The 18,517-nt window shown below is 43.3% G+C and overlaps 21 non-coding genes across 21 annotated transcripts; all 21 read right to left on the bottom strand.

Moving 5' to 3' along the window:
- Positions 1-15: 15 nt before the first annotated feature.
- Positions 16-97, bottom strand: trnal-aag. Its single transcript has one exon. It is a non-coding gene; the product is annotated as a tRNA-Leu (tRNA).
- Positions 98-832: 735 nt separating this feature from the next.
- On the bottom strand, positions 833-914 carry trnal-uag. The gene has a single exon. It is a non-coding gene; the product is annotated as a tRNA-Leu (tRNA).
- A 729-nt stretch (positions 915-1,643) lies between these two features.
- trnal-uag lies at positions 1,644-1,725 on the bottom strand. The gene has a single exon. It is a non-coding gene; the product is annotated as a tRNA-Leu (tRNA).
- A 734-nt stretch (positions 1,726-2,459) lies between these two features.
- On the bottom strand, positions 2,460-2,541 carry trnal-aag. The gene has a single exon. It is a non-coding gene; the product is annotated as a tRNA-Leu (tRNA).
- Positions 2,542-3,276: 735 nt separating this feature from the next.
- Positions 3,277-3,358, bottom strand: trnal-aag. The gene has a single exon. It is a non-coding gene; the product is annotated as a tRNA-Leu (tRNA).
- Positions 3,359-4,900: 1,542 nt separating this feature from the next.
- trnal-aag lies at positions 4,901-4,982 on the bottom strand. Its single transcript has one exon. It is a non-coding gene; the product is annotated as a tRNA-Leu (tRNA).
- An 899-nt stretch (positions 4,983-5,881) lies between these two features.
- Positions 5,882-5,963, bottom strand: trnal-aag. The gene has a single exon. It is a non-coding gene; the product is annotated as a tRNA-Leu (tRNA).
- Positions 5,964-6,700: 737 nt separating this feature from the next.
- On the bottom strand, positions 6,701-6,782 carry trnal-aag. The gene has a single exon. It is a non-coding gene; the product is annotated as a tRNA-Leu (tRNA).
- A 736-nt stretch (positions 6,783-7,518) lies between these two features.
- trnal-aag lies at positions 7,519-7,600 on the bottom strand. The gene has a single exon. It is a non-coding gene; the product is annotated as a tRNA-Leu (tRNA).
- A 738-nt stretch (positions 7,601-8,338) lies between these two features.
- On the bottom strand, positions 8,339-8,420 carry trnal-aag. Its single transcript has one exon. It is a non-coding gene; the product is annotated as a tRNA-Leu (tRNA).
- A 1,166-nt stretch (positions 8,421-9,586) lies between these two features.
- trnal-aag lies at positions 9,587-9,668 on the bottom strand. Its single transcript has one exon. It is a non-coding gene; the product is annotated as a tRNA-Leu (tRNA).
- Positions 9,669-10,401: 733 nt separating this feature from the next.
- trnal-aag lies at positions 10,402-10,483 on the bottom strand. The gene has a single exon. It is a non-coding gene; the product is annotated as a tRNA-Leu (tRNA).
- Positions 10,484-11,220: 737 nt separating this feature from the next.
- Positions 11,221-11,302, bottom strand: trnal-aag. The gene has a single exon. It is a non-coding gene; the product is annotated as a tRNA-Leu (tRNA).
- Positions 11,303-12,038: 736 nt separating this feature from the next.
- On the bottom strand, positions 12,039-12,120 carry trnal-aag. Its single transcript has one exon. It is a non-coding gene; the product is annotated as a tRNA-Leu (tRNA).
- A 735-nt stretch (positions 12,121-12,855) lies between these two features.
- trnal-aag lies at positions 12,856-12,937 on the bottom strand. Its single transcript has one exon. It is a non-coding gene; the product is annotated as a tRNA-Leu (tRNA).
- Positions 12,938-13,663: 726 nt separating this feature from the next.
- trnal-aag lies at positions 13,664-13,745 on the bottom strand. The gene has a single exon. It is a non-coding gene; the product is annotated as a tRNA-Leu (tRNA).
- Positions 13,746-14,480: 735 nt separating this feature from the next.
- On the bottom strand, positions 14,481-14,562 carry trnal-aag. Its single transcript has one exon. It is a non-coding gene; the product is annotated as a tRNA-Leu (tRNA).
- Positions 14,563-15,298: 736 nt separating this feature from the next.
- Positions 15,299-15,380, bottom strand: trnal-uag. The gene has a single exon. It is a non-coding gene; the product is annotated as a tRNA-Leu (tRNA).
- A 754-nt stretch (positions 15,381-16,134) lies between these two features.
- trnal-uaa lies at positions 16,135-16,217 on the bottom strand. Its single transcript has one exon. It is a non-coding gene; the product is annotated as a tRNA-Leu (tRNA).
- Positions 16,218-16,953: 736 nt separating this feature from the next.
- Positions 16,954-17,035, bottom strand: trnal-aag. The gene has a single exon. It is a non-coding gene; the product is annotated as a tRNA-Leu (tRNA).
- Positions 17,036-17,773: 738 nt separating this feature from the next.
- trnal-aag lies at positions 17,774-17,855 on the bottom strand. Its single transcript has one exon. It is a non-coding gene; the product is annotated as a tRNA-Leu (tRNA).
- Between the last annotated feature and the right edge of the window lie 662 nt (positions 17,856-18,517).

Below are 18,517 nucleotides of genomic sequence, written 5' to 3'. Positions count from 1 at the left end.
CAAACTCAATAAAGATGGCAGTGGTGGGATTTGAACCCACGCCTCCTTAGAGACTGGAGCCTTAATCCAGCGCCTTAGACCGCTCGGCCACACTACCCAGCTCTGGCAAATTATTCACACTTTCTCGTCAGTTACCTAGAGCGTCTGCACTTCCTTGTATTTTAGTCTTCTTTTTCATTTTCTTCTTTAAAATCTTTATGTATCTCATGTTGCTCTTGCGTCCTTCATCTTTTTTTGATTCTCTTTTTAAAAATCTTAATTTATCTGATGTTGCTCTTTCTTCCATCGTATAAACTTAGAATTAGTTTCTGCTTTTATGTCTGAAGCAGATTGAATTAGAAAAACACGGCAGATAATTGCAATAACAGACTGGGAATTAGGGTAAAGGCTGGATTCCCTTTATTTGTCCGGTGTCCTTGGTGGCCTTGTTTGAAATTACATTACAGTTTTCTGTTGAGAAAAAGTTGCAGCGGTGGACTTTGAACCGAACACCTCCGAAAGACTGGGTCCTTAAATCCAGTTCTCTGGACAGCTCGGCCACAGTACCCACTGTTAAAATGGACTGCTTGGTCGTCGCACAGACCATCACAACTTTCCTTTTTTCCAATCAAGGATTTGATGTGAACAACCACCGGTAGGAGGTGCAACTGCCACCGCGGGGCACAGGACTTGGTGGCTGGTTGGTTAAGGCGATGGACTACACTATTGAGTTGGAACCCCATCCGTGACACACAACATTGCTTCTTTTCTCCCTTGCATGGGCGACATGAAAGTAAAAACCCTGAAATAAAGCAGAACATGTGATAGCTTGCGCAAACAAACTCAATAAAGATGGCAGTGGTGGGATTTGAACCCACGCCTCCTTAGAGACTGGAGCCTAAATCCAGCGCCTTAGACCGCTCGGCCACACTACCCAGCTCTGGCAAACTATTCACACTTTCTCATCAGTTACCTAGAGCGTCTGCACTTCCTTGTATTTTAGTCTTCTTTTTCATTTTCTTCTTTAAAATCTTTATGTATCTCATGTTGCTCTTGCGTCCTTCATCTTTTTTGATTCTCTTTTTAAAAATCTTAATTTATCTGATGTTGCTCTTTCTTCCATCGTATAAACTTAGAATTAGTTTCTGCTTTTATGTCTGAAGCAGATTGAATTAGAAAAACACGGCAGATAATTGCAATAACAGACGTGGGAATTAGGGTAAAGGCTGGATTCCCTTTATTTGTCCGGTGTCCTTGGTGGCCTTGTTTGAAATTACATTACAGTTTTCTGTTGAGAAAAAGTTGCAGCGGTGGACTTTGAACCAACACCTCCGGAAGACTGGGTCCTTAAATCCAGTTCTCTGGACAGCTCGGCCACAGTACCCACTGTTAAAATGGACTGCTTGGTCGTCGCACAGACCATCACAACTTTCCTTTTTTCCAATCAAGGATGTGAACAACCACCGGTAGGAGGTGCAACTGCCACCGCGGGGCACAGGACTTGGTGGCTGGTTGGTTAAGGCGATGGACTACACTATTGAGTTGGAACCCCATCCGTGACACACAACATTGCTTCTTTTCTCCCTTGCATGGGCGACATGAAAGTAAAAACCCTGAAATAAAGCAGAACATGTGATAGCTTGCGCAAACAAACTCAATAAAGATGGCAGTGGTGGGATTTGAACCCACGCCTCCTTAGAGACTGGAGCCTAAATCCAGCGCCTTAGACCACTCGGCCACACTACCCAGCTCTGGCAAACTATTCACACTTTCTCGTCAGTTACCTAGAGCGTCTGCACTTCCTTGTATTTTAGTCTTCTTTTTCATTTTCTTCTTTAAAATCTTTATGTATCTCATGTTGCTCTTGCGTCCTTCATCTTTTTTTGATTCTCTTTTTAAAAATCTTAATTTATCTGATGTTGCTCTTTCTTCCATCGTATAAACTTAGAATTAGTTTCTGCTTTTATGTCTGAAGCAGATTGAATTAGAAAAACACGGCAGATAATTGCAATAACAGACGTGGGAATTAGGGTAAAGGCTGGATTCCCTTTATTTGTCCGGTGTCCTTGGTGGCCTTGTTTGAAATTCCATTACAGTTTTCTGTTGAGAAAAAGTTGCAGCGGTGGACTTTGAACCAACACCTCCGGAAGACTGGGTCCTTAAATCCAGTTCTCTGGACAGCTCGGCCACAGTACCCACTGTTAAAATGGACTGCTTGGTCGTCGCACAGACCATCACAACTTTCCTTTTTTCAATCAAGGATTTGATGTGAACAACCACCGGTAGGAGGTGCAACTGCCACCGCGGGGCACAGGACTTGGTGGCTGGTTGGTTAAGGCGATGGACTACACTATTGAGTTGGAACCCCATCCGTGACACACAACATTGCTTCTTTTCTCCCTTGCATGGGCGACATGAAAGTAAAAACCCTGAAATAAAGCAGAACATGTGATAGCTTGCGCAAACAAGCTCAATAAAGATGGCAGTGGTGGGATTTGAACCCACGCCTCCTTAGAGACTGGAGCCTTAATCCAGCGCCTTAGACCGCTCGGCCACACTACCCAGCTCTGGCAAACTATTCACACTTTCTCGTCAGTTACCTAGAGCGTCTGCACTTCCTTGTATTTTAGTCTTCTTTTTCATTTTCTTCTTTAAAATCTTTATGTATCTCATGTTGCTCTTGCGTCCTTCATCTTTTTTTGATTCTCTTTTTAAAAATCTTAATTTATCTGATGTTGCTCTTTCTTCCATCGTATAAACTTAGAATTAGTTTCTGCTTTTATGTCTGAAGCAGATTGAATTAGAAAAACACGGCAGATAATTGCAATAACAGACGTGGGATTTAGGGTAAAGGCTGGATTCCCTTTATTTGTCCGGTGTCCTTGGTGGCCTTGTTTGAAATTACATTACAGTTTTCTGTTGAGAAAAAGTTGCAGCGGTGGACTTTGAAAACCGACCTCCGAAAGACTGGGTCCTTAAATCCAGTTCTCTGGACAGCTCGGCCACAGTACCCACTGTTAAAATGGACTGCTTGGTCGTCGCACAGACCATCACAACTTTCCTTTTTCCAATCAAGGATTTGATGTGAACAACCACCGGTAGGAGGTGCAACTGCCACCGCGGGAGCACAGGACTTGGTGGCTGGTTGGTTAAGGCGATGGACTACACTATTGAGTTGGAACCCCATCCGTGACACACAACATTGCTTCTTTTCTCCCTTGCATGGGCGACATGAAAGTAAAAACCCTGAAATAAAGCAGAACATGTGATAGCTTGCGCAAACAAACTCAATAAAGATGGCAGTGGTGGGATTTGAACCCACGCCTCCTTAGAGACTGGAGCCTTAATCCAGCGCCTTAGACCGCTCGGCCACACTACCCAGCTCTGGCAAATTATTCACACTTTCTCGTCAGTTACCTAGAGCGTCTGCACTTCCTTGTATTTTAGTCTTCTTTTTCATTTTCTTCTTTAAAATCTTTATGTATCTCATGTTGCTCTTGCGTCCTTCATCTTTTTTTGATTCTCTTTTTAAAAATCTTAATTTATCTGATGTTGCTCTTTCTTCCATCGTATAAACTTAGAATTAGTTTCTGCTTTTATGTCTGAAGCAGATTGAATTAGAAAAACACGGCAGATAATTGCAATAACAGACTGGTGAATTAGGGTAAAGGCTGGATTCCCTTTATTTGTCCGGTGTCCTTGGTGGCCTTGTTTGAAATTACATTACAGTTTTCTGTTGAGAAAAAGTTGCAGCGGTGGACTTTGAACCCACACCTCCGAAAGACTGGGTCCTTAAATCCAGTTCTCTGGACAGCTCGGCCACAGTACCCACTGTTAAAATGGACTGCTTGGTCGTCGCACAGACCATCACAACTTTCCTTTTTTCCAATCAAGGATTTGATGTGAACAACCACCGGTAGGAGGTGCAACTGCCACCGCGGGGCACAGGATTGAGTGGCTGGTTGTGGCTGGTTGGTTAAGGCGATGGACTACACTATTGAGTTGGAACCCCATCCGTGACACACAACATTGCTTCTTTTCTCCCTTGCATGGGCGACATGAAAGTAAAAACCCTGAAATAAAGCAGAACATGTGATAGCTTGCGCAAACAAACTCAATAAAGATGGCAGTGGTGGGATTTGAACCCACGCCTTAATCCAGCGCCTTAGACCGCTCGGCCACACTACCCAGCTCTGGCAAAATATTCACACTTTCTCGTCAGTTACCTAGAGCGTCTGCACTTCCTTGTATTTTAGTCTTCTTTTTCATTTTCTTCTTTAAAATCTTTATGTATCTCATGTTGCTCTTGCGTCCTTCATCTTTTTTTGATTCTCTTTTTAAAAATCTTAATTTATCTGATGTTGCTCTTTCTTCCATCGTATAAACTTAGAATTAGTTTCTGCTTTTATGTCTGAAGCAGATTGAATTAGAAAAACATGGCAGATAATTGCAATAACAGACTGGGAATTAGGGTAAAGGCTGGATTCCCTTTATTTGTCCGGTGTCCTTGGTGGCCTTGTTTGAAATTACATTACAGTTTTCTGTTGAGAAAAAGTTGCAGCGGTGGACTTTGAACCCACACCTCCGAAGACTGGGTCCTTAAATCCAGTTCTCTGGACAGCTCGGCCACAGTACCCACTGTTAAAATGGACTGCTTGGTCGTCGCACAGACCATCACAACTTTCCTTTTTTCCAATCAAGGATTTGATGTGAACAACCACCGGTAGGAGGTGCAACTGCCACCGCGGGGCACAGGACTTGGTGGCTGGTTGGTTAAGGCGATGGACTACACTATTGAGTTGGAACCCCATCCGTGACACACAACATTGCTTCTTTTCTCCCTTGCATGGGCGACATGAAAGTAAAAACCCTGAAATAAAGCAGAACATGTGATAGCTTGCGCAAACAAACTCAATAAAGATGGCAGTGGTGGGATTTGAACCCACGCCTCCTTAGAGACTGGAGCCTTAATCCAGCGCCTTAGACCGCTCGGCCACACTACCCAGCTCTGGCAAATTATTCACACTTTCTCGTCAGTTACCTAGAGCGTCTGCACTTCCTTGTATTTTAGTCTTCTTTTTTTTTCTTCTTTAAAATCTTTATGTATCTCATGTTGCTCTTGCGCGTCCTTCATCTTTTTTTGATTCTCTTTTTAAAAATCTTAATTTATCTGATGTTGCTCTTTCTTCCATCGTATAAACTTAGAATTAGTTTCTGCTTTTATGTCTGAAGCAGATTGAATTAGAAAAACACGGCAGATAATTGCAATAACAGACGTGGGAATTAGGGTAAAGGCTGGATTCCCTTTATTTGTCCGGTGTCCTTGGTGGCCTTGTTTGAAATTACATTACAGTTTTCTGTTGAGAAAAAGTTGCAGCGGTGGACTTTGAACCCACACCTCCGAAAGACTGGGTCCTTAAATCCAGTTCTCTGGACAGCTCGGCCACAGTACCCACTGTTAAAATGGACTGCTTGGTCGTCGCACAGACCATCACAACTTTCCTTTTTTCCATCAAGGATTTGACATGAACAACCACCGGTAGGAGGTGCAACTGCCACCGCGGGCACAGGACTTGGTGGCTGGTTGGTTAAGGCGATGGACTACACTATTGAGTTGTCCGTGACACACAACATTGCTTCTTTTTCCCTTGCATGGGCGACATGAAAGTAAAAACCTGAAATAAAGCAGAACATGTGATCACAACATAAAGTAAAAACCCTGAAATAAAGCAGAACATGTGATAGTTGGAACCAAGCCATTGAGTTGGAACCCTATTGAGTTGGAACCCCATCCGTGACACACAACATTGCTTCTTTTCTCCCTTGCATGGGCGACATGAAAGTAAAAACCCTGAAATAAAGCAGAACATGTGATAGCTTGCGCAAACAAGCTCAATAAAGATGGCAGTGGTGGGATTTGAACCCACGCCTCCTTAGAGACTGGAGCCTTAATCCAGCGCCTTAGACCGCTCGGCCACACTACCCAGCTCTGGCAAATTATTTGCACTTTCTCCTCAGTTACCTAGAGCGTCTGCACTTCCTTGTATTTAGTCTTCTTTTTCATTTTCTTCTTTAAAATCTTTATGTATCTCATGTTGCTCTTGCGTCCTTCATCTTTTTTTTTGATTCTCTTTTTAAAAATCTTAATTTATCTGATGTTGCTCTTTCTTCCATCGTATAAACTTAGAATTAGTTTCTGCTTTTATGTCTGAAGCAGATTGAATTAGAAAAACATGGCAGATAATTGCAATAACAGACTCGGGAATTAGGGTAAAGGCTGGATTCCCTTTATTTGTCCGGTGTCCTTGGTGGCCTTGTTTGAAATTACATTACAGTTTTCTGTTGAGAAAAAGTTGCAGCGGTGGACTTTGAACCCACACCTCCGAAAGACTGGGTCCTTAAATCCAGTTCTCTGGACAGCTCGGCCACAGTACCCACTGTTAAAATGGACTGCTTGGTCGTCGCACAGACCATCACAACTTTCCTTTTTTCCAATCAAGGATTTGACGTGAACAACCACCGGTAGGAGGTGCAACTGCCACCGCGGGAGCACAGGATTTGGTGGCTGGTTGGTTAATGCGATGGACTACACTATTGAGTTGGAACCCCATCCGTGACACACAACATTGCTTCTTTTCTCCCTTGCATGGGCGACATAAAAGTAAAAACCCTGAAATAAAGCAGAACATGTGATAGCTTGCGCAAACAAACTCAATAAAGATGGCAGTGGTGGGATTTGAACCCACGCCTCCTTAGAGACTGGAGCCTTAATCCAGCGCCTTAGACCGCTCGGCCACACTACCCAGCTCTGGCAAACTATTCACACTTTCTCGTCAGTTACCTAGAGCGTCTGCACTTCCTTGTATTTTAGTCTTCTTTTTCATTTTCTTCTTTAAAATCTTTATGTTTCTCATGTTGCTCTTGTGTCCTTCATCTTTTTTTGATTCTCTTTTTAAAAATCTTAACTTATCTGATGTTGCTCTTTCTTCCATCGTATAAACTTAGAATTAGTTTCTGCTTTTATGTCTGAAGCAGATTGAATTAGAAAAACACGGCAGATAATTGCAATAACAGACGTGGGAATTAGGGTAAAGGCTGGATTCCCTTTATTTGTCCGGTGTCCTTGGTGGCCTTGTTTGAAATTCCATTACAGTTTTCTGTTGAGAAAAAGTTGCAGCGGTGGACTTTGAACCCAAACCTCCGAAAGACTGGGTCCTTAAATCCAGTTCTCTGGACAGCTCGGCCACAGTACCCACTGTTAAAATGGACTGCTTGGTCGTCGCACAGACCATCACAACTTTCCTTTTTTCCAATCAAGGATTTGATGTGAACAACCACCGGTAGGAGGTGCAACTGCCACCGCGGGAGCACAGGACTTGGTGGCTGGTTGGTTAAGGCGATGGACTACACTATTGAGTTGGAACCCCATCCGTGACACACAACATTGCTTCTTTTCTCCCTTGCATGGGCGACATGAAAGTAAAAATCTTGAAATGAAGCAGAACATGTGATAGCTTGCGCAAACAAGCTCAATAAAGATGGCAGTGGTGGGATTTGAACCCACGCCTCCTTAGAGACTGGAGCCTTAATCCAGCGCCTTAGACCGCTCGGCCACACTACCCAGCTCTGGCAAATTATTCACACTTTCTCGTCAGTTACCTAGAGCGTCTGCACTTCCTTTGTATTTTAGTCTTCTTTTTCATTTTCTTCTTTAAAATCTTTATGTATCTCATGTTGCTCTTGCGTCCTTCATCTTTTTTTGATTCTCTTTTTAAAAATCTTAATTTATCTGATGTTGCTCTTTCTTCCATCGTATAAACTTAGAATTAGTTTCTGCTTTTATGTCTGAAGCAGATTGAATTAGAAAAACACGGCAGATAATTGCAATAACAGACGTGGGAATTAGGGTAAAGGCTGGATTCCCTTTATTTGTCCGGTGTCCTTGGTGGCCTTGTTTGAAATTACATTACAGTTTTCTGTTGAGAAAAAGTTGCAGCGGTGGACTTTGAACCGACACCTCCGAAAGACTGGGTCCTTAAATCCAGTTCTCTGGACAGCTCGGCCACAGTACCCACTGTTAAAATGGACTGCTTGGTCGTCGCACAGACCATCACAACTTTCCTTTTTTCCAATCAAGGATTTTACATGAACAACCACCGGTAGGAGGTGCAAATGACACCGCGGGGGGCACAGGACTTGGTGGCTGGTTGGTTAAGGCGATGGACTACACTATTGAGTTGGAACCCCATCCGTGACACACAACATTGCTTCTTTTCTCCCTTGCATGGGCGACATGAAAGTAAAAACCCTGAAATAAAGCAGAACATGTGATAGCTTGCGCAAACAAACTCAATAAAGATGGCAGTGGTGGGATTTGAACCCACGCCTCCTTAGAGACTGGAGCCTTAATCCAGCGCCTTAGACCGCTCGGCCACACTACCCAGCTCTGGCAAATTATTCACACTTTCTCATCAGTTACCTAGAGCGTCTGCACTTCCTTGTATTTTAGTCTTCTTTTTCATTTTCTTCTTTAAAATCTTTATGTATCTCATGTTGCTCTTGCGTCCTTCATCTTTTTTTGATTCTCTTTTTAAAAATCTTAATTTATCTGATGTTGCTCTTTCTTCCATCGTATAAACTTTGAAATAGTTTCTGCTTTTATGTCTGAAGCAGATTGAATTAGAAAACCGGGCAGATAATTGCAATAACAGACGTGGGATTTCGGGTAAAGGCTGGATTCCCTTTATTTGTCCGGTGTCCTTGGTGGCCTTGTTTGAAATTACATTACAGTTTTCTGTTGAGAAAAAGTTGCAGCGGTGGACTTTGAACCGAAACCTCCGAAAGACTGGGTCCTTAAATCCAGTTCTCTGGACAGCTCGGCCACAGTACCCACTGTTAAAATGGACTGCTTGGTCGTCGCACAGACCATCACAACTTTCCTTTTTCCAATCAAGGATTTGATGTGAACAACCACCGGTAGGAGGTGCAACTGCCACCGCGGGGGCACAGGACTTGGTGGCTGGTTGGTTAAGGCGATGGACTACACTATTGAGTTGGAACCCCATCCGTGACACACAACATTGCTTCTTTTTCTCCCTTGCATGGGCGACATGAAAGTAAAAACCCTGAAATAAAGCAGAACATGTGATAGCTTGCGCAAACAAACTCAATAAAGATGGCAGGACTAGCCTTAGACCGCTTTACCCAGCTCTGGTCAAATTTTCTTTCTCGTCAGTTACCTAAACTTTGAACCCACACCTCCGAAAGACTGGGTCCTTAAATCCAGTTCTCTGGACAGCTTGCCACAAAGACCCACTCCAGTTCTCTGGAAAATGGACTGCTTGGTCGTCGCACAGACCATCACAACTTTCCTTTTTTCCAATCAAGGATTTGATGTGAACAACCACCGGTAGGAGGTGCAACTGCCACCGCAGGGCACAGGACTTGGTGGCTGGTTGGTTAAGGCGATGGACTACACTATTGAGTTGGAACCCCATCCGTGACACACAACATTGCTTCTTTTCTCCCTTGCATGGGCGACATGAAAGTAAAAACCCTGAAATAAAGCAGAACATGTGATAGCTTGCGCAAACAAACTCAATAAAGATGGCAGTGGTGGGATTTGAACCCACGCCTCCTTAGAGACTGGAGCCTTAATCCAGCGCCTTAGACCGCTCGGCCACACTACCCAGCTCTGGCAAATTATTCACTTTCTCAGTTACCTAGAGCGTCTGCACTTCCTTGTATTTTAGTCTTCTTTTTCATTTTCTTCTTTAAAATCTTTATGTATCTCATGTTGCTCTTGCGTCCTTCATCTTTTTTTGATTCTCTTTTTAAAAATCTTAATTTATCTGATGTTGCTCTTTCTTCCATCGTATAAACTTAGAATTAGTTTCTGCTTTTATGTCTGAAGCAGATTGAATTAGAAAAACACGGCAGATAATTGCAATAACAGACGTGGGAATTAGGGTAAAGGCTGGATTCCCTTTATTTGTCCGGTGTCCTTGGTGGCCTTGTTTGAAATTACATTACAGTTTTCTGTTGAGAAAAAGTTGCAGCGGTGGACTTTGAACCCACACCTCCGAAAGACTGGGTCCTTAAATCCAGTTCTCTGGACAGCTCGGCCACAGTACCCACTGTTAAAATGGACTGCTTGGTCGTCGCACAGACCATCACAACTTTCCTTTTTTTTTCCAATCAAGGATTTGACGTGAACAACCACCGGTAGGAGGTGCAACTGCCACCGCGGGGCACAGGACTTGGTGGCTGGTTGGTTAAGGCGATGGACTACACTATTGAGTTGGAACCCCATCCGTGACACACAACATTGCTTCTTTTCTCCCTTGCATGGGCGACATGAAAGTAAAAACCCTGAAATAAAGCAGAACATGTGATAGCTTGCGCAAACAAACTCAATAAAGATGGCAGTGGTGGGATTTGAACCCACGCCTCCTTAGAGACTGGAGCCTTAATCCAGCGCCTTAGACCGCTCGGCCACACTACCCAGCTCTGGCAAATTATTCACACTTTCTCATCAGTTACCTAGAGCGTCTGCACTTCCTTGTATTTTAGTCTTCTTTTTCATTTTCTTCTTTAAAATCTTTATGTATCTCATGTTGCTCTTGCGTCCTTCATCTTTTTTTGATTCTCTTTTTAAAAATCTTAATTTATCTGATGTTGCTCTTTCTTCCATCGTATAAACTTAGAATTAGTTTCTGCTTTTATGTCTGAAGCAGATTGAATTAGGAAAAACACGGCAGATAATTGCAATAACAGACGTGGGAATTAGGGTAAAGGCTGGATTCCCTTTATTTGTCCGGTGTCCTTGGTGGCCTTGTTTGAAATTACATTACAGTTTTCTGTTGAGAAAAAGTTGCAGCGGTGGACTTTGAACCCACACCTCCGAAAGACTGGGTCCTTAAATCCAGTTCTCTGGACAGCTCGGCCACAGTACCCACTGTTAAAATGGACTGCTTGGTCGTCGCACAGACCATCACAACTTTCCTTTTTCCAATCAAGGATTTGATGTGAACAACCACCGGTAGGAGGTGCAACTGCCACCGCGGGGGCACAGGACTTGGTGGCTGGTTGGTTAAGGCGATGGACTACACTATTGAGTTGGAACCCCATCCGTGACACACAACATTGCTTCTTTTCTCCCTTGCATGGGCGACATGAAAGTAAAAACCCTGAAATAAAGCAGAACATGTGATAGCTTGCGCAAAACAAACTCAATAAAGATGGCAGTGGTGGGATTTGAACCCACGCCTCCTTAGAGACTGGAGCCTTAATCCAGCGCCTTAGACCGCTCGGCCACACTACCCAGCTCTGGCAAATTATTTGCACTTTCTCATCAGTTACCTAGAGCGTCTGCACTTCCTTGTATTTTAGTCTTCTTTTTCATTTTCTTCTTTAAAATCTTTATGTATCTCATGTTGCTCTTGCGTCCTTCATCTTTTTTTGATTCTCTTTTTAAAAATCTTAATTTATCTGATGTTGCTCTTTCTTCCATCGTATAAACTTAGAATTAGTTTCTGCTTTTATGTCTGAAGCAGATTGAATTAGAAAAACACGGCAGATAATTGCAATAACAGACGTGGGAATTAGGGTAAAGGCTGGATTCCCTTTATTTGTCCGGTGTCCTTGGTGGCCTTGTTTGAAATTACATTACAGTTTTCTGTTGAGAAAAAGTTGCAGCGGTGGACTTTGAACCGAACCTCCGAAAGACTGGGTCCTTAAATCCAGTTCTCTGGACAGCTCGGCCACAGTACCCACTGTTAAAATGGACTGCTTGGTCGTCGCACAGACCATCACAACTTTCCTTTTTTTCCAATCAAGGATTTGACGTGAACAACCACCGGTAGGAGGTGCAACTGCCACCGCGGGAGCACAGGACTTGGTGGCTGGTTGGTTAAGGCGATGGACTACACTATTGAGTTGGAACCCCATCCGTGACACACAACATTGCTTCTTTTCTCCCTTGCATGGGCGACATGAAAGTAAAAACCCTGAAATAAAGCAGAACATGTGATAGCTTGCGCAAACAAACTCAATAAAGATGGCAGTGGTGGGATTTGAACCCACGCCTCCTTAGAGACTGGAGCCTTAATCCAGCGCCTTAGACCGCTCGGCCACACTACCGAGCTGTGGTAAACTATTCACACTTTCTCATCAGTTACCTAGAGCGTCTGCACTTCCTTGTATTTTAGTCTTCTTTTTCATTTTCTTCTTTAAAATCTTTATGTATCTCATGTTGCTCTTGCGTCCTTCATCTTTTTTTGATTCTCTTTTTAAAAATCTTAATTTATCTGATGTTGCTCTTTCTTCCATCGTATAAACTTAGAATTAGTTTCTGCTTTTATGTCTGAAGCAGATTGAATTAGAAAAACACGGCAGATAATTGCAATAACAGACGTGGGAATTAGGGTAAAGGCTGGATTCCCTTTATTTGTCCGGTGTCCTTGGTGGCCTTGTTTGAAATTACATTACAGTTTTCTGTTGAGAAAAAGTTGCAGCGGTGGACTTTGAACCGAAACCTCCGAAAGACTGGGTCCTTAAATCCAGTTCTCTGGACAGCTCGGCCACAGTACCCACTGTTAAAATGGACTGCTTGGTCGTCGCACAGACCATCACAACTTTCCTTTTTTCCAATCAAGGATTTGATGTGAACAACCACCGGTAGGAGGTGCAACTGCCACCGCGGGGCACAGGACTTGGTGGCTGGTTGGTTAAGGCGATGGACTACACTATTGAGTTGGAACCCCATCCGTGACACACAACATTGCTTCTTTTCTCCCTTGCATGGGCGACATAAAAGTAAAAACCCTGAAATAAAGCAGAACATGTGATAGCTTGCGCAAACAAACTCAATAAAGATGGCAGTGGTGGGATTTGAACCCACGCCTCCTTAGAGACTGGAGCCTTAATCCAGCGCCTTAGACCGCTCGGCCACACTACCCAGTTCTGTCAAACTATTCACACTTTCTCATCAGTTACCTAGAGCGTCTGCACTTCCTTGTATTTTAGTCTTCTTTTTCATTTTCTTCTTTAAAATCTTTATGTATCTCATGTTGCTCTTGCGTCCTTCATCTTTTTTTGATTCTCTTTTTAAAAATCTTAATTTATCTGATGTTGCTCTTTCTTCCATCGTATAAACTTAGAATTAGTTTCTGCTTTTATGTCTGAAGCAGATTGAATTAGAAAAACACGGCAGATAATTGCAATAACAGACGTGGGAATTAGGGTAAAGGCTGGATTCCCTTTATTTGTCCGGTGTCCTTGGTGGCCTTGTTTGAAATTACATTACAGTTTTCTGTTGAGAAAAAGTTGCAGCGGTGGACTTTGAACCGAAAGACTGGGTCCTTAAATCCAGTTCTCTGGACAGCTCGGCCACAGTACCCACTGTTAAAATGGACTGCTTGGTCGTCGCACAGACCATCACAACTTTCCTTTTTTCCAATCAAGGATTTGATGTGAACAACCACCGGTAGGAGGTGCAACTGCCACCGCGGGGCACAGGACTTGGTGGCTGGTTGGTTAAGGCGATGGACTACACTATTGAGTTGGAACCCCATCCGTGACACACAACATTGCTTCTTTTCTCCCTTGCATGGGCGACATGAAAGTAAAAACCCTGAAATAAAGCAGAACATGTGATAGCTTGCGCAAACAAACTCAATAAAGATGGCAGTGGTGGGATTTGAACCCACGCCTCCTTAGAGACTGGAGCCTTAATCCAGCGCCTTAGACCGCTCGGCCACACTACCCAGCTCTGGCAAACTATTCACACTTTCTCATCAGTTACCTAGAGCGTCTGCACTTCCTTGTATTTTAGTCTTCTTTTTCATTTTCTTCTTTAAAATCTTTATGTATCTCATGTTGCTCTTGCGTCCTTCATCTTTTTTTGATTCTCTTTTTAAAAATCTTAATTTATCTGATGTTGCTCTTTCTTCCATCGTATAAACTTAGAATTAGTTTCTGATTTTATGTCTGAAGCAGATTGAATTAGAAAAACACGGCAGATAATTGCAATAACAGACGTGGGAATTAGGGTAAAGGCTGGATTCCCTTTATTTGTCCGGTGTCCTTGGTGGCCTTGTTTGAAATTACATTACAGTTTTCTGTTGAGAAAAAGTTGCAGCGGTGGACTTTGAACCCAACCTCCGAAAGACTGGGTCCTTAAATCCAGTTCTCTGGACAGCTCGGCCACAGTACCCACTGTTAAAATGGACTGCTTGGTCGTCGCACAGACCATCACAACTTTCCTTTTTTCCAATCAAGGATTTGACGTGAACAACCACCGGTAGGAGGTGCAACTGCCACCGCGGGAGCACAGGACTTGGTGGCTGGTTGGTTAAGGCGATGGACTACACTATTGAGTTGGAACCCCATCCGTGACACACAACATTGCTTCTTTTCTCCCTTGCATGGGCGACATGAAAGTAAAAACCCTGAAATAAAGCAGAACATGTGATAGCTTGCGCAAACAAACTCAATAAAGATGGCAGTGGTGGGATTTGAACCCACGCCTCCTTAGAGACTGGAGCCTTAATCCAGCGCCTTAGACCGCTCGGCCACACTACCCAGCTCTGGCAAATTATTCACACTTTCTCATCAGTTACCTAGAGCGTCTGCACTTCCTTGTATTTTAGTCTTCTTTTTCATTTTCTTCTTTAAAATCTTTATGTATCTCATGTTGCTCTTGCGTCCTTCATCTTTTTTTGATTCTCTTTTTAAAAATCTTAATTTATCTGATGTTGCTCTTTCTTCCATCGTATAAACTTAGAATTAGTTTCTGCTTTTATGTCTGAAGCAGATTGAATTAGAAAAACACGGCAGATAATTGCAATAACAGACGTGGGAATTAGGGTAAAGGCTGGATTCCCTTTATTTGTCCGGTGTCCTTGGTGGCCTTGTTTGAAATTACATTACAGTTTCTGTTGAGAAAAAGTTGCAGCGGTGGACTTTGAACCGAACACCTCCGAAAGACTGGGTCCTTAAATCCAGTTCTCTGGACAGCTCGGCCACAGTACCCACTGTTAAAATGGACTGCTTGGTCGTCGCACAGACCATCACAACTTTCCTTTTTTCCAATCAAGGATTTGATGTGAACAACCACCGGTAGGAGGTGCAACTGCCACCGCAGGGGCACAGGACTTGGTGGCTGGTTGGTTAAGGCGATGGACTACACTATTGAGTTGGAACCCCATCCGTGACACACAACATTGCTTCTTTTCTCCCTTGCATGGGCGACATGAAAGTAAAAACCCTGAAATAAAGCAGAACATGTGATAGCTTGCGCAAACAAACTCAATAAAGATGGCAGTGGTGGGATTTGAACCCACGCCTCCTTAGAGACTGGAGCCTAAATCCAGCGCCTTAGACCGCTCGGCCACACTACCCAGCTCTGGCAAATTTTCACACTTTCTCATCAGTTACCTAGAGCGTCTGCACTTCCTTGTATTTTAGTCTTCTTTTTCATTTTCTTCTTTAAAATCTTTATGTATCTCATGTTGCTCTTGCGTCCTTCATCTTTTTTTGATTCTCTTTTTAAAAATCTTAATTTATCTGATGTTGCTCTTTCTTCCATCGTATAAACTTAGAATTAGTTTCTGATTTTATGTCTGAAGCAGATTGAATTAGAAAAACACGGCAGATAATTGCAATAACAGACGTGGGAATTAGGGTAAAGGCTGGATTCCCTTTATTTGTCCGGTGTCCTTGGTGGCCTTGTTTGAAATTACATTACAGTTTTCTGTTGAGAAAAAGTTGCAGCGGTGGACTTTGAACCGAAACCTCCGCAAGACTGGGTCCTTAAATCCAGTTCTCTGGACAGCTCGGCCACAGTACCCACTGTTAAAATGGACTGCTTGGTCGTCGCACAGACCATCACAACTTTCCTTTTTTCCAATCAAGGATTTGATGTGAACAACCACCGGTAGGAGGTGCAACTGCCACCGCGGGGTGCAACTGCCACCGCAGGGGCACAGGACTTGGTGGCTGGTTGGTTAAGGCGATGGACTACACTATTGAGTTGGAACCCCATCCGTGACACACAACATTGCTTCTTTTCTCCCTTGCATGGGCGACATGAAAGTAAAAACCCTGAAATAAAGCAGAACATGTGATAGCTTGCGCAAACAAACTCAATAAAGATGGCAGTGGTGGGATTTGAACCCACGCCTCCTTAGAGACTGGAGCCTTAAATCCAGCGCCTTAGACCGCTCGGCCACACTACCCAGCTCTGGCAAGATTTTCACACTTTCTCATCAGTTACCTAGAGCGTCTGCACTCCCTTGTATTTTAGTCTTCTTTTTCATTTTCTTCTTTAAAATCTTTATGTATCTCATGTTGCTCTTGCGTCCTTCATCTTTTTTTGATTCTCTTTTTAAAAATCTTAATTTATCTGATGTTGCTCTTTCTTCCATCGTATAAACTTAGAATTAGTTTCTGATTTTATGTCTGAAGCAGATTGAATTAGAAAAACACGGCAGATAATTGCAATAACAGACGTGGGAATTAGGGTAAAGGCTGGATTCCCTTTATTTGTCCGGTGTCCTTGGTGGCCTTGTTTGAAATTACATTACAGTTTTCTGTTGAGAAAAAGTTGCAGCGGTGGACTTTGAACCAACACCTCCGGAAGACTGGGTCCTTAAATCCAGTTCTCTGGACAGCTCGGCCACAGTACCCACTGTTAAAATGGACTGCTTGGTCGTCGCACAGACCATCACAACTTTCCTTTTTTCCAATCAAGGATTTGATGTGAACAACCACCGGTAGGAGGTGCAACTGCCACCGCAGGGGCACAGGACTTGATGGCTGGTTGGTTAAGGCGATGGACTACACTATTGAGTTGGAACCCCATCCGTGACACACAACATTGCTTCTTTTCTCCCTTGCATGGGCGACATGAAAGTAAAAACCCTGAAATAAAGCAGAACATGTGATAGCTTGCGCAAACAAACTCAATAAAGATGGCAGTGGTGGGATTTGAACCCACGCCTCCTTAGAGACTGGAGCCTTAATCCAGCGCCTTAGACCGCTCGGCCACACTACCCAGCTCTGGCAAGATTTTCACACTTTCTCATCAGTTACCTAGAGCGTCTGCACTCCCTTGTATTTTAGTCTTCTTTTTCATTTTCTTCTTTAAAATCTTTATGTATCTCATGTTGCTCTTGCGTCCTTCATCTTTTTTTGATTCTCTTTTTAAAAATCTTAATTTATCTGATGTTGCTCTTTCTTCCATCGTATAAACTTAGAATTAGTTTCTGATTTTATGTCTGAAGCAGATTGAATTAGAAAAACACGGCAGATAATTGCAATAACAGACGTGGGAATTAGGGTAAAGGCTGGATTCCCTTTATTTGTCCGGTGTCCTTGGTGGCCTTGTTTGAAATTACATTACAGTTTTCTGTTGAGAAAAAGTTGCAGCGGTGGACTTTGAACCAACACCTCCGGAAGACCCCTGGGTCCTTAAATCCAGTTCTCTGGACAGCTCGGCCACAGTACCCACTGTTAAAATGGACTGCTTGGTCGTCGCACAGACCATCACAACTTTCCTTTTTCCAATCAAGGATTTGATGTGAACAACCACCGGTAGGAGGTGCAACTGCCACCGCAGGGGCACAGGACTTGGTGGCTGGTTGGTTAAGGCAATGGACTACACTATTGAGTTGGAACCCCATCCGTGACACACAACATTGCTTCTTTTCTCCCTTGCATGGGCGACATGAAAGTAAAAACCCTGAAATAAAGCAGAACATGTGATAGCTTGCGCAAACAAACTCAATAAAGATGGCAGTGGTGGGATTTGAACCCACGCCTCCTTAGAGACTGGAGCCTTAATCCAGCGCCTTAGACCGCTCGGCCACACTACCCAGCTCTGGCAAGATTTTCACACTTTCTCATCAGTTACCTAGAGCGTCTGTACTCCCTTGTATTTTAGTCTTCTTTTTCATTTTCTTCTTTAAAATCTTTATGTATCTCATGTTGCTCTTGCGTCCTTCATCTTTTTTTGATTCTCTTTTTAAAAATCTTAATTTATCTGATGTTGCTCATTCTTCCATCGTATAAACTTAGAATTAGTTTCTGATTTTATGTCTGAAGCAGATTGAATTAGAAAAACACGGCAGATAATTGCAATAACAGACGTGGGAATTAGGGTAAAGGCTGGATTCCCTTTATTTGTCCGGTGTCCTTGGTGGCCTTGTTTGAAATTACATTACAGTTTTCTGTTGAGAAAAAGTTGCAGCGGTGGACTTTGAACCAACACCTCCGGAAGACTGGGTCCTTAAATCCAGTTCTCTGGACAGCTCGGCCACAGTACCCACTGTTAAAATGGACTGCTTGGTCGTCGCACAGACCATCACAACTTTCCATTTTTCCAATCAAGGATTTGATGTGAACAACCACCGGTAGGATGTGCAACTGCCACCGCAGGGGCACAGGACTTGGTGGCTGGTTGGTTAAGGCAATGGACTACACTATTGAGTTGGAACCCCATCCGTGACACACAACATTGCTTCTTTTCTCCCTTGCA

This window comes from Oncorhynchus gorbuscha, unplaced genomic scaffold (genome assembly GCF_021184085.1).
Source record: "Oncorhynchus gorbuscha isolate QuinsamMale2020 ecotype Even-year unplaced genomic scaffold, OgorEven_v1.0 Un_scaffold_2034, whole genome shotgun sequence".
NCBI lineage: Eukaryota > Metazoa > Chordata > Actinopteri > Salmoniformes > Salmonidae > Oncorhynchus > Oncorhynchus gorbuscha.
The sequence above is the reverse complement of the archived record's forward strand: the minus strand, read 5'-3'. Positions and strand labels throughout refer to the sequence as shown.